We start from the raw sequence: 18,752 nt of genomic DNA on the forward strand, positions 1-18,752 counted from the left end.
CTATATAGGGTTCGGTACTATCCTGGCTTCAGGCATTCACGGGAGGTCTTCGAACGCATCCCCCCTAGATAAGGGGATACTATCAGAATGCCTGGTTCTTAAAAATAAGATTTATAAGTTTTAGGCATATGTGATTAACTGAAATTTGTTGATGGATAATGTGAATGAGGAATAAGAGACTTGGTTGGGAGAAGGGTGGAGTGGAAGGGAGAGGTAAAAGTTTTTCATTTGCTGTTAATCTCATTTGTGAAGAAATATATTCTCGTGATAATAACTGAAATATAAATTATTTTATTAATTATTTCAAGTAGCCTGGACAGCCTTCCAGAAATGAACAATCCATACTAAAATTTTAAGTGCAGAAATAAGCCAATAAAATGTATCATGATTTTGACATTGTATCTTTGAATTATCTCTCTTAGGGACACCATTAGTCCTAGATTTCTAAGCTTCACCAGGAAGAAATAGTGTGAAAGCCAAAACTGTAATATTATATAGGTATTTTTAAGGATGTTTTAAATATTGCATGGCCTTCGTGTTCAATTTTATGCTATTTCTTCTGTGAATGGACTCTCTGAGTTTGGCTTGTTTGAATTACTCTAGCCTGGTGTCATGGATTGAATTGTATCCCCCCAAAATATCTGTCAGCTTGGCTAGTCATGATTTCCAGTATTGTATGATAGTCTACCATTTTATCATCTGATGTGATTTCCCTATATGTTGTAAATCTTATCAATATGATGTAATAAGATAGATTAGCAGAAGTTATATTGATGAGAGCTACAAAGATTAGATAGTATTTTAAGCCAATCTCTTTTGAGATATAAAAGAGAGAAACAAACAGAGAGACATGGGGACCTCATACCACCAAGAAAGCAGTGCCGGGCAGGAGCAAAGCGTGTCCTTTGGACCTGAGGTTCCTGCACTGAGATACCCCCAGACCAAGGGAAGACTGTGACAAGGACCTTCCTCCAGACTAACAGAGAGAGAAAGCCTTCCCCTGGAGCCAGCTCCCTAAATTTGAACTTGTAGCCTACTAGACTGTGAGAGAATAAATTTCTCTTTGTTAAAGACAGCCACCTGTGGTATTTCTATTATAGCAGCAGTAGATGACTAAGAGATCTGGTATAGCAGTTTAGGTAGATTATTTTCATTTTGTTTGTATAGTTTGTGAAAATTGTTTTTGTTTTTGTTTGATTCAATTTTGTTAATGGGCATTAGTTGTTAAAGCCCACTAGTAAAAATATGTTGTCATCCAGAATATCCAATGCATTTATGCACTTTGTGCAGGTACTACCATATCAGGTTGGTGCTAAACATAGGAAAGGAAACACTCCTTGTTTGCTGTGATTTCTAAATGGACCTTAATGAGAAGAAATGTATCATTTTTATATTTAAATTGGACTCTATTTTTCAAAAGGGAATATTTTAGACCTGAAATAGTGACGTTCAGGACATCATTTTGAATTAGATGTTTTTCATTCTGAGTCTAAGCAAGAACATTTCCATTTTAGCTAGTACCCTACATCAACCATTACCTAATAGTGTGATCAGCATCACCATGACAATAACTAACATTTTTTTTGAGCAGTCACTATGTACCAGGTACAATGTTAGTATTTTCCAAGTACTATCTGATTTAATACTTAGAACAAATTTATGAAATAGTCATCATTAGTTACAGAAGCTAAGTGACTTGTTCAATGATCCGTAGTCACTATGTGGTGAAGCTAGATCTTGAACTTGGGTTAATTTGACCATAAAGTTATCAGTCTTCGTTATTAAATTATGCATACCATTTTCTTATTCTGCCAAACTATCAACACTAAATTCAATGCATTTAAAATATTTTCTTTATTATTTGTACTTGCTCTCTCCTCTCTTCTTCTCCCTTTCTCATTAAAAAAAAAATTTTTTTAAAGCAGGTCCCTTAAATGTGTCAGTATATTCTCAACAAAATGTTTGCACTGTATTTTGAACTTAATGTATTTTCATTTAAATCAATATATTTTCAATTATGTCATATGCACAGGTAATATAGTTCAAAAGAATTCCTTACCTGCAATTTCTATTTAAATCAACAGATTAAAGAAGATTTAACTGAATAAAATTAGTCATCAAATAGAGTAAATTCAAATTCCCTTCTAGCACAATAACTGTATATGAATACCTTCAACATGTGGCAAAGGAATTCAGCAGAGTGATTATATTACCTTGAGCTGGATTACCTGTAGGCAAATTGAAAGTGAAGAAAATTAAATTCATGCACTGTATAGACTTCAATACAAATCCTACTATAATTGTATTTAAATTTGAATTCTTTTTTAACTTGACAATTGCATATCTTTGAGAATTACTCAGAGAATTGTGAGGGAAAAATTGGTATTCAATTTATAAACAAATTTCTTTTAAAAGTTTTAAAACATAGGTGCATATTGAAAGACAGCATTGTTTATAGTTAATAAATGAAGCCAGTTATTTTCAATAGGTAGTCCTTGTGAACACTATTTATACTGTATCGCCCGGGTTTGAGCTAACAACTTCACTCTGAACAGTGAATGGGAATGGGGGGTGGAGGGAGTTGTAAGGGCTACATAACCTGCTTTCTGATAGCTGTCAGGAAATAGAACAAATTATTCCATAAAAACCCTCAAATTCTGTCCTCTTGCTGGCTTGGAGAAAAAAAAGTTTGGTAAGAGAATTATGAATTGTTCACAATAAGAACAAATTCTGTTTAAATTGCTTGAGTAATTTGAATATAACCTATTCAAATTATGAATGACCCAATAACCTAGATGGGTCCTGGGCTCTGTTATGGACTGAATTGAGTCCCCCAAAAATATGTTTTGTAAATCCTAACTTCTGTCTGTGGTTTATAATCCTGTTTGTGAATGGGTTGCTTGTTATGTTAATGAGGCAAGACTGGGTTATGTCAATGAGAATTAGGTTATGTTTATGTAAATGAGGCAGGATTAGGGTGTATCTGGAGTTGATTCGCACTTTTGAGATATAAAAGAGATTAAGCAAGTAAGCAAGAGAAGCATATATTGGGGAAGAGAGATGCCAAACCAGATTAAGTTCGCCCAGGAGCAGAAGCTCAAAGAGACAAGGAACTTCCTTTGAGCCAACAGAGAGAGAAAGCCTTCTTCTAGATCTGGTACCCTGAATTCAGACATTTAGCTACCTAAACTGTGAGAAAATAAATTTCTGTTTGTTATAGCCATCCACTTCTGGTATTTCTGTTATAGCAGCACTAGAAAACTAAGACAGAATCTGGTATCAGGAAAGCGAGATTCTGCCCTAACAGATACTTAAAATGTGGAAATGATTTTGAAATTGCATAATGGGCACAGGCTGGAAGAGTTTTAAGGTGCCTAAAAGTAAAAGTTTAGATTGCCTTGAAGAGATTGTTAGTAGAATTACAGACATCAAAGGCAATTCTGGTGAGGGCTCAGAAGGAAACGAGGAGAGCTATAAAGAAAGTCTCTAATGTTTTAGAGAATACATATGGCACCATCGACAGGATTCTGCTAGAAATGTGGAATTAAATGTAGTTCTGGTAAGCCATTAATAGAAAATGATGAACCTGTGACTGGACAATGGAAGAAAGGGAATGCTTTTTATGTCATGGAAAAGAACTTGTCTTAATTATGTTCAAACATTTGGTGAAAGCTTCCCCAGTTTTTGCACCCGCATCAGTGGGACCCCAGGGGCTTTTCTTTTCTTTCTTTCTTTCTTTCCAAATTTTTTATCTAGTTTTTTTTTTCTTTTTCCCTTTTTTTTCTTTTAGTTTTTCTTCATTTCTCAGTTTCTCATCTCTCCACTCCAATGGCAAGCTCCCTTAGCACTCTTTTGTTTTTGTTTATTTTTTTGGCTCCTGTTTCTGTCTCCTCTATCTCCCCTTTCCCATACCCATATGAGCTCCACATATCACAACCTCCCCCCTCCTTCTTGCCTACCTGCACTGTGCACTGAACATCACATCACCAAACAGTATAGGCACGGCCTACCAGAACCTGCCTAGCACTGATTCCTGGCCCCCCCGTCAGCCCTAGTGTGTGCCACAAACAACTAATCCCAGCCCCTCCCCTTCCATGGACTTGCCCTGCTGCACCATAGCTCAGAGACTGACCCTACCTATTGGACAAGGAGGTGAAAAGCACCATGACCACAGATAAGTACAAAGCAAAGAAAGCACAGCCCGCCTGCTCAGCATAACTAAATAAAACAATAAAGCAGAATGAAACAAAGAGATCCACAATCAATAAACAAAGAAACTAGCCACTGAATGTCCCAAAGACAGCAGGCAATATCAAAACATATTTTTAAAAAAGGACAGGATGGTTCCAGTAGGCATACAAAATAAAACAACGGATGACTTTCCAGTAGAAGAAAAGGTACTAGAACTACCTGAGAGGGAATTCAAATTTCTAATATTCAGAGCTATTCAAAAGTTGAAGCAAAAAGCAGACAAAAATAAGGAAAAAATAGACAATTCATGGAAAATACAGACAGAAAAATGGAAGATTTCAGGAAAATAATACAGGAACAAAATGCCAAAATAAATTCACAACTAGAAATCATACAAAACAACAATTAGAAATTCAAAAGATAAGCAGTAAGATTTCAAAAATGGACACTGTCAGACAGAGAAGGGCTGAGAAACAAGTTTGAAATGACAGAAGACAGGAACAGTGAAATTGAAGAAAAACACTTGGAAACAACTCTGTGGAAAAATTAGAAAAAAAAAAAGAATGAAGAAACTCTGAGAATTATGTGGGATAAAATCAAAAGCAAAAATTTGCAAATGATCAGTTCTAGAACAGAGGGAGAAAACAGAAAACACAGAGAAGATCATTAAAGAATTGCTGACAGAAAAATTCCCTAATATCACGAAAGATGAAAAGCTGACCATCCAAGAAGCTCAACGAACTCCATATAGGATAGAACCCAAAAGAAAATCACCAAGGCATATCATAATCACACTTGCTAAAACCAAAGACAAAACCCAGAGAGCAGCTCAAGAAAAGAACACATGCACAGAGGAAAATCAGTAAGACTAAGCTCTGATTATTCAGCAGAAGCATGCAGGAAAGAAGGCAATGGGATGACATATATATAGAACCTTGAAAGAAAAAAATTGCCAGCCAAGAATAATATATCCTGCAAAACTTTCATTCAAATATTACAGTAAAATTAGGACATTTCCAGATAAACAGAAATTAAGGGAATATGTAAAAACCAAACCAAACTTACAAGAATTATTAAAGGGAGTCCTTCGGTCTGAGAACAAACAACATCAGACCACAGCCTGCACCTAGTACACAAGATTGTACCAGCCAGATACCAATCTAGGAAATGAACTCTCAAGGACTACCGAAAACCAAAAGAATTGCTACAGGGAACCAGAGATGTTAATCCGAAAATGACAACAATGTCAGAACAATAAAAGAGAGAATAAACAGTGCATGTATAGAACTTTCTAATGGAGAGGAAGGCAAGGTGATACCAAGTAATAATAGACTGCTTCAAACCTAGGAAAATAAGGATAAATTTCAAGGTAACCACAAAGAGAGTTAACAAACCTACTCATTAAAATAAAGAAGAAAAACATGAAGTATCATTAAAAACAAAATCTACAAAAACAAAAGAAATGAAAAAGAAATCCAAAACATAAAGACCTCTGCACAGGAAAGTAAGAGGAATAAACAAAATGCCAGCTTCACACACACAAAAAAAAACTACAAAACGACAGCAATAAACTCACACGTATCAGTAATTACACTGAATGTAAATGGCCTAAATGCACCTATAAATAGAAAGTGACAGAATGGATTGAAAAAAAAAAAAAAAACAGGATCTATAAATATACTGTCTACAAGAAACACACCATAGGAACAAAGACGTAAATTTATTAAAAATCAAAGTATGGAAAAAAACATATCAAGCTAATAACTACCAAAAAAGAGAAGGCGCGGCAATACTAATTTCAGATAAAATAGACTTTAAAACAAAATCCACCATAAAAGACAAAGAAGGGCACTATGTGAGTAAAGGGACAATGCATCATGAACACTTAACCGTAATAAACATCTATGCACCCAATGACAAGGCTCCAAAATACATAAAACAAACTCTAACAGCACTGAACAGCACTGAAAAGAGAAATTGACAGTTCCACAACAATAGTAGGAGACTTCAACTCGCCACCCTCAGTAAAGGACAGAACATCTAGAAAGAAACTCAACGAAGATACAGAAGACCTAAAGGGCATAATCAGCTAACTTGACCTCATAGACGTATACAGAACACTCCACCCAATAGCTGCAAGGTACATATTCTTTTCCAATGCACATGGAATGTTCTCCAGAATAGACCACATCTTAGGCCACAGAGCAAAATCTAAAACACTTAGATAATACAAATTATCTTCTCTGACCACAAACACCATCAAAGTTGAAATTAACAACAGGAACAGCAAAGAAAAAAAAAAATCAATTACATGGAAAGTGAATAACACCCTGCTTAAAAACCACTAGGTAATAGAAGAAATCAGAGATGGAATAAAATAATTCCTAGAATCCAATGAGAATGAGGACACATCATACCAAAACCTTTGGGCACAGCAAAGGCAGTGCTCAGAGGTCAATTTATAACAATAGAAGCACACATCAAAAAAACTTGAGCAAAATAGAAAAGAGAACAGCAAAAGAAACCCACAGTCACCAGAGGGAAATAATAAAGGTCAGAACAGCAATAAATAAAATAGAGAATAGAAAAACAATAGAGTCAACAAAACCAAAGTTGGTTCTTTGAAAGGATCAACAAAATTGACAAACCACTGGCCCAGCTGATAAAAGAAAAACACTAGAGGATGCAAATAACCCAAATAAGAAATGAAATGGGGAGCATTACAATAGACCCAACTGAAATAAAAAGGATCATAACAGAGTATTATGGAAAACTATATTCCAAAAAAATTTAAAAACCTAGAGGAAATGGACAAATTTTTACAAACACACTACCTACCCAAACTAACACAAAATGATGTTGAAAATCTGAACTGATCCATAACAAGAGAAGAGATTGAAAAGATAATTAAAAGAAAAAAAAAGAAAAAAAACTCCCAACAACTGCAACAACAACAAAAAAACCCCAGGCCCATATGGCCTCACTGGAGAATTATACCAAATATTTGGAGAAGAGCTTATGCCAATACTACTCAAACTATTTCAGAACATAGAAAAGGAAGTGATACTGCCGAATTCATTCCATGAAGCCGCATAACACTGATAACAAAACCAGGCAAAGGCATCACAAAAAAAGAAAACTACAGACCAATATATCTCATGAATAAGGATTCATAAATTCTCAACAAAATTCTAGCCAATAGAATTCAGTATCACATCAATAAAATGACACACCATGATCAAATAGCATACATACCAGGTATCCAAGGATGGTTCAACATTAGAAAATCAATCAATGTAATCCACCACATACATAAAAGAATCACATGATCATCTCAATTGATGCAGAAAAGGCATTTGATAAAGTCCAACATCCATTCCTGATAAAAACTCTCAATAAAATAGGTATAGAAGGGAAATTTCTCAACATAATAAAGGGCATCTATGCAAAACCAATGGCCGAAATCATTCTGAATGGAGAGAGGCTGAAAACAATCCCCTTTAGAACAGAAACAAGACAGGGATGCCGTTTATCACCACTCCTATTTAACATTGTGCTGTATGTCCTAGCTAGAGCAATAAGGCAGATCAAGAAATAAAGGGCATCCAAATTGGTAATGAAGAAGTTAAACTGTCCCTATTTGAGGATGATACGATACTACACATAGAAAACCCAAAAGACTCCATGAGAAAACTACTGGAACTAACAGAAAGATTCAGCAGAGTAGCAGGATCAACATAAACATACAAAAATCAGTTGGATTCCTATACACCAATGAAGGGAACGATGAAAAGGAAATCAGTAAAAACAATACCATTTATAATAGCCCCTAAAAAAATAAAATACTTTGGAATAAATCTAACCAGGGATGTAAAGAACCTATACAAAGAAAACTACAAAACACTACTACAAGAAACCAAAAGAGATCTACATAAGTGGAAAAACATACCATGCTCTTGGATATGGAAAGAGAAGAAGCCCCGGATAAGTAAAGCACTACTGAAGAAGAATAAAGTAGGAGGAGTCACACTACCTGACCTCAGAACTTACTGTACAGCTATGGTAGCCAAAACAACGACAGACACATTGACCAATGGAACAAGAATTGAGAAGCCAGATGTCAATCCACCCACATATGGTCACCCAATCTTCAACAAGGGCCCAAAGTCCATCAAATAGGGAAAAGAGTCTTTTTAACAAATGGTGCTGGCAAAACTGTATGTCCACTTGCAAAAAAACGAAACGGGACCCATATCTCACGCCATATACAAAAACTAACTCAAAATGGATTAAAGACCTAAAAATAAGCCAAAAGCTATGAAGTTCATGGATGAAAAAATAGGATCCACACTAGAGGCCCTAATACACTGCATTAACAGGATACAAAACACAAACAACAACACAAAAATTCCAGAAGATAAACTAGATAACTGGGATCTTCTAGAAATTAAACACTTACACTCATCAAAAGACTTCACCAAAAGAGTAGAAAGAGAACCTACAGACTGGGAAAAAAAATTTGACTTTTATAAATCAGACAAAGGTCTAGTCTCTAAAATCTACAAAAAAAATCCAACACCTCTACAACAAAAAGACAAATAATCCAATTAAAAAATGGGCAAAGGAAACGAACAGACTCTTCACCAAAGAAGACATTCAAGTGGCCTACAGACACATGAAGAAATGCTTACGATCACCACCCCTTAAAAAAAAAAAAAAATGCTTACGATCACCACCCCTTAGAGAACTGCAAATCAAAACCACTATGAGATACCATCTCACCCTGGCATTACTGGCACGAATCAATAAAACAGAAAATAATAAATGTTGGAGAGGCTGCAGGGAGGTCAGAACACTTAGGCACTGCTGGTGGGAGTGCAAAATGATTCAACCATTTTGGAAAATGATATGGTGCTTCCATAGAAAGCTAGAAATAGAAATACCATATGATCCAGCAATCCCACTCCTAAGAATATATGTTCTAGAGAAATAAGAGTCACCACATGAATAGACATATGCATGCCCATGTTCACTGCAGCATTGTTCACAGTAACTAAAAGATGGAAGCAACCTAGATGCCCATTAACAGAGGAATGGATAATCAAACTGTGGTACATACATACAATGGATTATTACCCAAGTTTTTTTTTTATAAAGAACAATTGTGAATCTGTGAAGCACCTGGAGGACATTACGCTGAGTGAAATAAGTCACTCACAAAAGGACAAATATTGTATGAGACGACTACTGTAAAAACTCATGAAAAGGTTTACATACAAAAAGAAACAATCTTTGATGGTTACAAGGGAGGAGAGGAGTGGGGATGGAAAAACAGTAAATAGACAATAGATAAGTGGTAAATTTGGTGAAGGGTAAGACAGTACACAATACTGGGGAAGCCAGCACAACTGTAAAAGGCAAGATCATGGAAGCTCCATAGACACATGCAAAATCACTGAGGAACAGAAGTGCTGGGCTGAGGGCTGTGGGGACCACGGTCTCGGGGAACACCTAGCTCAACCGGCATAACATAGTTTATAAAGAAAATATTCTACACTCTACTTTGGTGGGGAGCATCTGAGGTCTTAAAAGCCTGTGAGGGGCCGTCTAGGATACTTCACTGGTCTCACCCCTTTGGATACAAGGAAGCATGAAGAAAACTTAAGATACAAGGGAAAGATTAGTCCAAAGGACTGACGGACCACATCTACCTCAGCCCCCACCAGACTAAGTCCAGTACAACTACATGGTCCCCAGCTACCACCACTGACTGCTCTGACAAGGACCCTCACAATAGAGGGTCCCATACAGTGCTGGAGAAAAATGTAGAATAGAATTCTAACTCAAAAAGAAAGACCAGGCTTGCTGGCCTGAGAGGCACTGAAGACACCCTGAGAGTATGGCCCGCTGACACCCTTTCAGCTCAGTAATGAAGTCACTCGTGAGGTTCACCCTTCAGGCAAAGATTGGACAGGCCTATAAAAATGACACTAAGGGGGCACACTCACCCAGGAACAAGGACTAGAAGCTAAGAAGGAACATGAATGCTGGCAATAGGGAACCCAAGGTTGTGAAGGGAGAGTGTTGACATGTTGTGGGGTTGTTAACCAATGTCATAAAACAATACGTGTACTATCTGTTTAATAAGAAACTAGTTTGTTCTGTAAACCTTCATCTAAAGTACAATAATAAAAAAGAAACTGCAAATGTTTGGTGGAAGGTAGAACTTATAAGTGATGAATTTGAATATTTGACTGAGGAGATTTCTATCCAAGGTCTTAAAGGGGCCGTGTGATTTCTCCTTGCCACTTAGAGTAAAATGCAAGAGGAAAGACATAGACTTTAAAAAGTACCGTGTAAAATGAAAACAAAAATTAAAGATTTGGAAAATCCTGTTGTACAGACTGAGGACCCTGTTCTAGAATGTTCACCTTGGATGTGGCTACACAATCTTCTGTTAAAGAGATTAACCCTGTGACTGATGGATCTGACCAACTACCACAGCAGAGAACTCATCAGCTTAGAATGAAAAGGAACAGGGAAAGAACACTATCTGCCTCTTGGAATTCTACAGGCAGGAGACAGGCCAAACTGGCCAAGACAAGAAAAGGACCATTACTGGAGCAGCTTTCTGAATTCAGACTTCCAGCCTCCTAAACGGTGAGAAAATAAATTTCTGTTTGTTAAAGCCAGCCACCTGTGGTATTTCTGTTACAGTATAACTAAGACAGGCTCTCACTGGAGGTATAACCTGTTGCCATTGAGTGGATTCTGACTCCTATTAGCCCCACAGGACAGAGTAGAACTGTCCCCTAGAGTTTCCTAGGCTGTAATCTTTATGGAAGCAGACTGCCCCCATCTGTCTCCCACTGAGTGGTTGGTGGGTTCGAACCACCAACCTTGTTTTAGCAGCTGAGCTATGAGCCACTGCGCCACCAGGGCTCCTTCACTGGAGGATAGAGTCCTCCTTTTAGCCAAATATTTCAGGAAACGTGATTCACAAAGCACTGCATCAAAATGCCTTGAGGGCTTAATAATAAATACAGATTCCTGGGACTACCTCAGGCTATTAAATCAAATTATGCCTGTTAGAGCCTAGGAAACTGTATTTTAGTAAGCATTCCAAGTAATTTTTAAAATTAAAGTATAATTTGCAGTAAGTGCAGGAATCTTAAGTGTGCAGCTCAGTGAATACTTGTGTATGAATACATCTAAGTAACCACAATCAGAATCAAGATATAGAATATTTTTATTACCCTAGAAAGTTTTATTACGTCTCTTTCTAGGCAATAACATCCCCAGAGGAAAAACGCCACTATTTTGCTTTTTCCCAAACTTCCTACAAATGGAATGTACGGTATGTGTTTCTGTGCCTGAATTCCTCCTTTCAACGTTGTGTACTTCAGATTCATTCATCTTGTTTGGTGTACGTGTGGTGCACTCTGTTCTGTAGCTGAATGAATACCCACAATCTGCCCTCTGATGATGGAGATTTTGGTAGTTTTCTAAGTGATACTTAATTACTCTAAAGTTTTAAAATCTGTCACTTAGATATTTGAAGAACTATCCTGTGACTGATCAGATCAGCCTGCAATCGAAATTAGGACTTTCCAAAAGTACTATGTCCTAACCATTTACCACAGGGACTGAAATTTGAATCACGGCTTTGATTAAAACATAGATACAAATATATACACACAAATAAATACACACAAATATATACACAGATAAATATATATACACACACATATATATATATACATACAAATGTTATTTGAGAGCTTGACATGCAAAAAACAAATAGAATATTTCATTACTGCATGTAAGTTTATTAGATTAGTTAGACTAGACAGAGTAAATAGTAAATAGGTACACACTATAGAAAAAAAAAAAACAGGGAAGAACAGGCAAATAGTTCAAGCCTCCAGGAATTTTATTTTTACTCAAAAAAGGCAAGGATGGAGAAGTAGGGAATAGAGGATGAAAGTGAAGTCAATGGAAAGACTGTGGATTCCCTTTCTGAAATACACCCACTTCTTACTTATAGACATGGTTAGGTTCTAAAGATCAGGTCATTATGCAAAAATCAGCATTATACAAAAATGGAGGATGACCACATCAGATCACAAAGTGAAGGATGACTACATTATTACATAATTACCAAATTACATCACTACGTAACTGCCAAATTATATCATTACATAACTGCCAAACCACTGAGAATCATGGCCAAGTTGACACATAACCTTAACCATTATAGCCAGTGTTACTCTTGGCATTCACTGCTGCCAGACTTACGTCATTATTGTGCAAAATAATCAAATAGTATATTTTTAATTATTGTCATAAATGTTAAATGTTGAATAATGAGACATTTGATAAGTGAGGAGTAGGTATACATTGCTCCTCGCCCCCCCCCCCCACCTTCCAGTTCCATTCACTTCTTCCCATGCCCCAGCCTGTTGAGCCTCCTGTTGAGCTCATCCTGGATGGAACTGAGCACTTCTTCTCTTCCCACGTGTCCTAGGAAAAATACCAGCATTGAACAGGCAGGATCACCTCCTGTGCTCTCTTTTCCCAGATCCGGACACCAAGACTTAACAAGAAGGCCATTCATGCCGTGGTTGCGGGTAGCTCATCCAACATAGCAGTAAGAGTCATCTCTACCAGACAGTAAATGCAGAAAGCTCCAGTGATGGTCTATGACTATAAATGTTTCTTAAACTTCAGCCTTCATTTGCTTACCATGGTGCTAGATCCTGAGACATGACTAAGGAAATTCAGAGAGTAGGACATTCTTGAGCTACAAACATAGGAAAAATGAAGTCCTGATACATGGTACAACTTGGATGAACCTTGAAAACATTATGCTGAATGAAATAAATCAGACACAAAAGGACAAATATTGAAGATCCCGCTTATATGAAATATCTAGAATAGGCAAATGTATAGAGACTAAAGTTTATGGAACTGATTCGAAGGCACATAACAACAGAGGTGCGTAGCAGGGGGAAATGGGAAGGTTTTGCTTAAGGAGTGCTGAGTTTCTGTTATGGGTGAAGAAAAAAATTTGGAAATGAATAGTGGTGATAATTGAATTAATGCCACTGAATTTTCAATGTAAAAATGTATGAAATGGCAAATCTTTTGTTATATACATATTTCACCAAAATAAAAATTAAAACAGAAAAAACAACCAGACAAAAAAATATAAATTTATTTATTGAACAATAGTCAAATTTCTTACATAATATAACTGGGAACTTACTGAATAAACTTTTAGTTTGACTTTGGAATTGGTTATTTATTTGGTCCCTAAATATCCCTCAAGGAAATGACTGAACCAAGAGTCGGTGAGGAAACCTGGATTTACAATAGCAGTCTAAAACTTCTTGCAATCTTTAATGTGAAATTAGCTATGTATATGTGTGTATGTGCATATGTGTATATGTATGTGTATATGTGTATATGTATGTGTGTGTCTTATATACACACACATATACACACAGAGATGGTTTCTGAATAGGGTTGCAATCCTCTGAAAAGTGGTGTACTGGACTAGATCTCCATGTTATATTTTAACCTAGTGCCTCAGAGTTGGAGACTATGTCAAGAATGTCAATCCTGGTAATTTTATATTGTCAAAAAGAAGATTCTAAAACCAAGGATTCCAAAAAATACCATACAGTATGTCATAATTTCCTAGGGCTGCCTTAACAAAATGGATACCTGGTGGCACAGTGGTTAAGAGCTTGGCTGATAGCCGAAAGGTTGGCAGTTCGTATCCACCAGCTGCTCGTTGGCAACCTTATAGGGCAGTTCTACTTTGTCCTATAGGGTTGTTGTGAGCTGCAATCCACTCAACAGCAATGGATTTTATTTTTTTGGCCTTAACAAAATACCACAAAGTGGATGGCTTCCAAGAACATAAATGTATCTTCTCCCAATGCCGGAGGTTAGAAGTCCAAATCAGGCTCTTGACCGTGTCGATTCCCTCTGAAGTCTCTGAAAGAGAAACTCTTCCATGCCTCTCTCCTAGCTTCTGGTGGCTGATGGCTATCCTTAGCATTCCTTTTCTGTTTGTAGATATATCTTCACATGGCACCCCATTTCTGTGTCCGTTCTCCCCTTTTGTAAGATACCACTCAGAAGGGATTAGGATCAGGACTCACCCTAGTCCACTGTGACTTAACTGATAATATCTTCGAAGAAAGACACTTTTTCCTCAAACAAGGTCACAGTCACAGGTACAGGAGTTAGGAACTTAACACACATTTTTGAGAGACACAGTTCAATCTATACCACCCTGCAATCACTTCAAGAAATACCCAATATTCACAGAAGACATGTTTAGTTTAGTGAGGTGTCTGGCCTATCATGTCAACTGCATGGAATAATTTGTAAATTTTTTTTCTAATTTTTAATTATTCTTCCACAGTAACATCAGCCCATGTGTTGTGTATTTCTTTGATTTTTTAAGCATCTATATTTTATAGTCATTTATATAATGACAGCTGAGAGCTGGAAAATGTCAGGGATTTCAAAGTAGTTCATGCACAAGGATTAAGAAATCTTTTGAGAATTTTATAAGACAACTCAGAAGAGGGTTTTTACTTTTAAGACAACTGAGGCGAGAAAAAGAATCGACTCACTTGAGTGAATCAAGAAGAGATGCTGCTGTCTGTAAATCTTACTGTTTGTTACCTGTTTATTTTTTTTTGCATATTTATGCTAGAAAAAGAATAGTTAATTCCAGAAGGATCTTGTACAACCTTTTATGAAATTGCTAGCTCAATATCACTAAAGTGAGGAAATCTCATGTCAAACTGAAAGACACTTCATCTTTGTATAGGTATACACTTTTCAAGACTAATTTCTAGAGCAGTTTTGCCTTTCATTACAGGAAAAAAAAAACTATTAATATTATTATTATACCAAAAAGCCAAAACCAAACCCTTTGCCATCGAGTCACTTCCAGCTCATTGCAACCCTATAAGACAGGAGAACTGCCCTCTGGGGTTTCCAAGGTTGTCAGTCTTTACAGAAGCAGACTGCCATATCTTTCTTCCTTAGAGTGGCTTGTAGGTTTGAACTGTCTTCTGTCAGCAGTTTATACGTCCCCTCGTTTTTCTCGAATATTGTAGTAGAAACCTAGATACTTGTCTCCCTCACTATAGAAGAGATTCTTGCTACATATACAGGTCAAACTAATACTATCCAACTTCTGTTCTCAACATGCAGTTAGATTGGCCTGTGAAATCTAAGTTAGCTCATGTCATTCGTCTGCTCAAAATCTTTCAACAACTGCCCAAAACAGTCTGCAAAAAAAATACAAATACCACACATAACTGATTTGTGATGTCCCTAACATCATCTCATACTCTTTTCTCCCTTATTTCTTCTTCCCTAGCCCCTTCGGCTCCCTTGCTCCTCCTTAAACACGGACAGCGTCCTCTCAGCTCAGGGACTTATACTTGCTGCTGAGCCCTCTGTCTGAGATTCTCTTCCTGGAGACATCCCATGGCTTGCTCCCTTGTTTCCGTCAGGGGCCTACACGAAGGCTGTTTTTTCAGGTAGGCCGTTCCTTAACCCGAGATGTATCAAAACAGAACTGTGCTACATAGAGTTTTCAGGGCTGTGTTACCTTTCAGAAGCAGATTGCCAGGTATGTCTTCCAAGGAATCAAACCACCAACCTTTTGGCTAGTAATTGAGTGTTTAACCATTTGAACCGCCAGGTACGCCTTTTCCTTGACTACCCTGTGTAAAATAGCCATCCCTTTCCACCTCGATGCCCCCTACTCCCCACAGATACTATATACTTACATTTTTAAGCTTTATTGCCTATTTCTTCATACTACAGTTTAACCTCTAGTCTTGTCTGTTTTTGTTTTCTGCCATTTTTCCAAGAACTAATAACAGTGCCTAGCACATAGTTGATGCTCAATACATATTTTTTGAAGTATCAAACTGTGTATTTATTACCTCTGATAGAAATAAAAATGTAGCAACATAATTTTTTTAATTTTATTTTTGTTGTTGAGACTATACAAAGCAGAACATACAACAATTCAACAGTTTCTACGTGTATAATTCAGTGACACTGATTACATTCTTTGAGTTGTGCAACCATTCTCACCCTCTTTTCTTGATTTGTTCCTCCCCCGTTAATATAAACTCACTACCCCCTAAGGTTCCTATCTATTCTATCTAATTATTCAAGTTGCTATTGTCAATTTAATCCCATATAGATAGATCCTAAAAGAGCACAAGGGTCAAGGCATACAGTCTTTACTAGCTGAGTCAATACATATTTTTAATAATGAAAGAATAAAGATAGATATCAATAATACAGTAAATCTTAAATTGTGAAACAGCTGAGTTTGGACCTGATTTTGTTCGCCTTTCATTAGTAAAGTCATTATTGTAAAGACATCACAGCTGACCTAACAGGTGCTAACACAAATGTTTGAAGCTCACAGATAAAAGGCTCTGGGGGTGGTGTGTGTGTTGAGGGGGGTGTATTTATGTTTCGTTTCTGGACAACTGATGTCTCCACAGCATGACCTAAGAGGTCACACAGACATAAATCATGAACCTCATCCAGGGCAGCAGGTGTGACCCGGGACCCTTGGCCTCCATCTGGAAGCACGACAGGCCCTGAAAGACCACACACCAATAAACGACAAAGATTCAAAACTGGTTTGAAATTCTAGAACTTTTCAATTATATGCTTTTTAGTTTATTACCCTCTTTCTTCCCCAACTTCCCAATTCTTTTTCACTTCACAAACATTATCTATTCTACACTCTTGAAAAATGCCAATCTTACCAGACCTTGAATACACCCTAGAAAACCCTAATGGGGCAGTCCTACTCTGTCATATGGGCCACCATGAGTCAGCAATCCATTCGATGGCACCCAACAACAACAGATTAACTAGGTTTGTTTCCACTCACTACCATTGTTTTTATTCATTATCCACAAGCCATTTGATCATGGAAGAGCTTGCCTCATGGTCCCTACAACTAGCCTGTCCAGTGCCAATGTGTACACTTTCCTTTCGTGAGGAAACAAATGATCTGTTAGAGATTTAAAATCAGCATCAGCAAGGAGCAAGCTTTTTGGTTGGCACCAGCTCCACTGTGTATCTCACATATAAATTCAGTCTAGATATGTATGCCCTAAACTTGCCAGGAGGAACGGTGGAGGGGGGCTGAAAACAGCGTGTTGGGAGTATCTCACTGACACACGGTAGCAGCAGGAGTAATACTCAGCTCATCTTTGTGGTTTTTCTAACTGTAGATACTATTAAGATGGCCCCATAATTTTGAAGGAGAAGAAGGTATAGAATGGTACAGCGAACATGGAAACAGATACCGTATTAAAAATTAGGATAGGGAAATTGTTAGTAAATCTTTCTCATTTTGAGTTTTACTATTATTATAGCATTAAGAAAGAGCATCAATAATAATCATTTAAAATTTGGAAACAAGGTAGATAGAGTGTTGTGGATTTGTTGATACTAAATCTAGGAATTGTACTTAAGTCTTAAAAGAATATGCTTAATCCGACTTAATAAGTAGCTTTCCATATACACCTAGCAAATTGTCATACCTCTAGGTATAGAAAGAAGATAGTTACGGGCCAGTAAGAATTAGAAGTGGCTGCAGCCCACATCTTACAAATCAAATACTGAGGATAATTCCACCATAGCATGGAAGCCCAAGCAGGAAAGGGAGTGACATTTGCTGAGCTAGAATTGAATTGTGGAGTGAGATAACACGTGGCAGGCACTTCACGTGTTATCTCACTCCACAACAACCCTGGGGGATTTTATTACCACATTTTATAAAGAGGGAATGGAGTTTAAGAATGATTTAGTGGTTTGTCTAAAATCACACAGCCAGAGAGTCTGACAGTCTGCTTCAAACTTTTTGCATTCTCTAAAGAAAGCAGAACTAGAAAACATAGAAGCATTATAAGTTATGTGTATGTATACATACATATATATACATATGTGTGTGTATGTATATACATATATATATAGTGGTTATAATTGGAATTTAAGTTGCAGAACCCATTGTTATAGAAAATATTGTGGCACTACACTAAAAATAAAAGTTCATATATTTGCTTTTAAAATTTAAGTATGTCTCTATCACTTGTGATTTTCTGCTTTATATAACTGTTTTGATGAATAAACCACCTCATCCTCATTGCCTCACTGTATTATTTTGTATTAGTGGCTTAAAAAAACATAAATTTATTATCTCACAGTTTTTGTAGGCCAGAGGTCTGGGCGTAGTGTGGCTGAATTCTTTGCTAAAGGTCCTACTGGGGTGAAATAAGATTTTGACTGGGGTTGCAATTCTAGTCTGGGGCTCAAAGACCCCTTCAAGCCCACCAGTTGCTGGCAGAATTCATTTTGTTGCCATTGTAGGACTAAGGTCTCTGTTTCCTGTTAACCATAAGCAGGGGTCACTCTCAGTTCCTAGAGGCCATCTGCAGCTCCTTGTCATGTGGCTCCACGGGCAGTTCACAGCATGGGTGCTTGCTTTT

This window comes from Elephas maximus, chromosome 18 (genome assembly GCF_024166365.1).
Source record: "Elephas maximus indicus isolate mEleMax1 chromosome 18, mEleMax1 primary haplotype, whole genome shotgun sequence".
In the NCBI taxonomy this organism is placed as follows: domain Eukaryota; kingdom Metazoa; phylum Chordata; class Mammalia; order Proboscidea; family Elephantidae; genus Elephas; species Elephas maximus.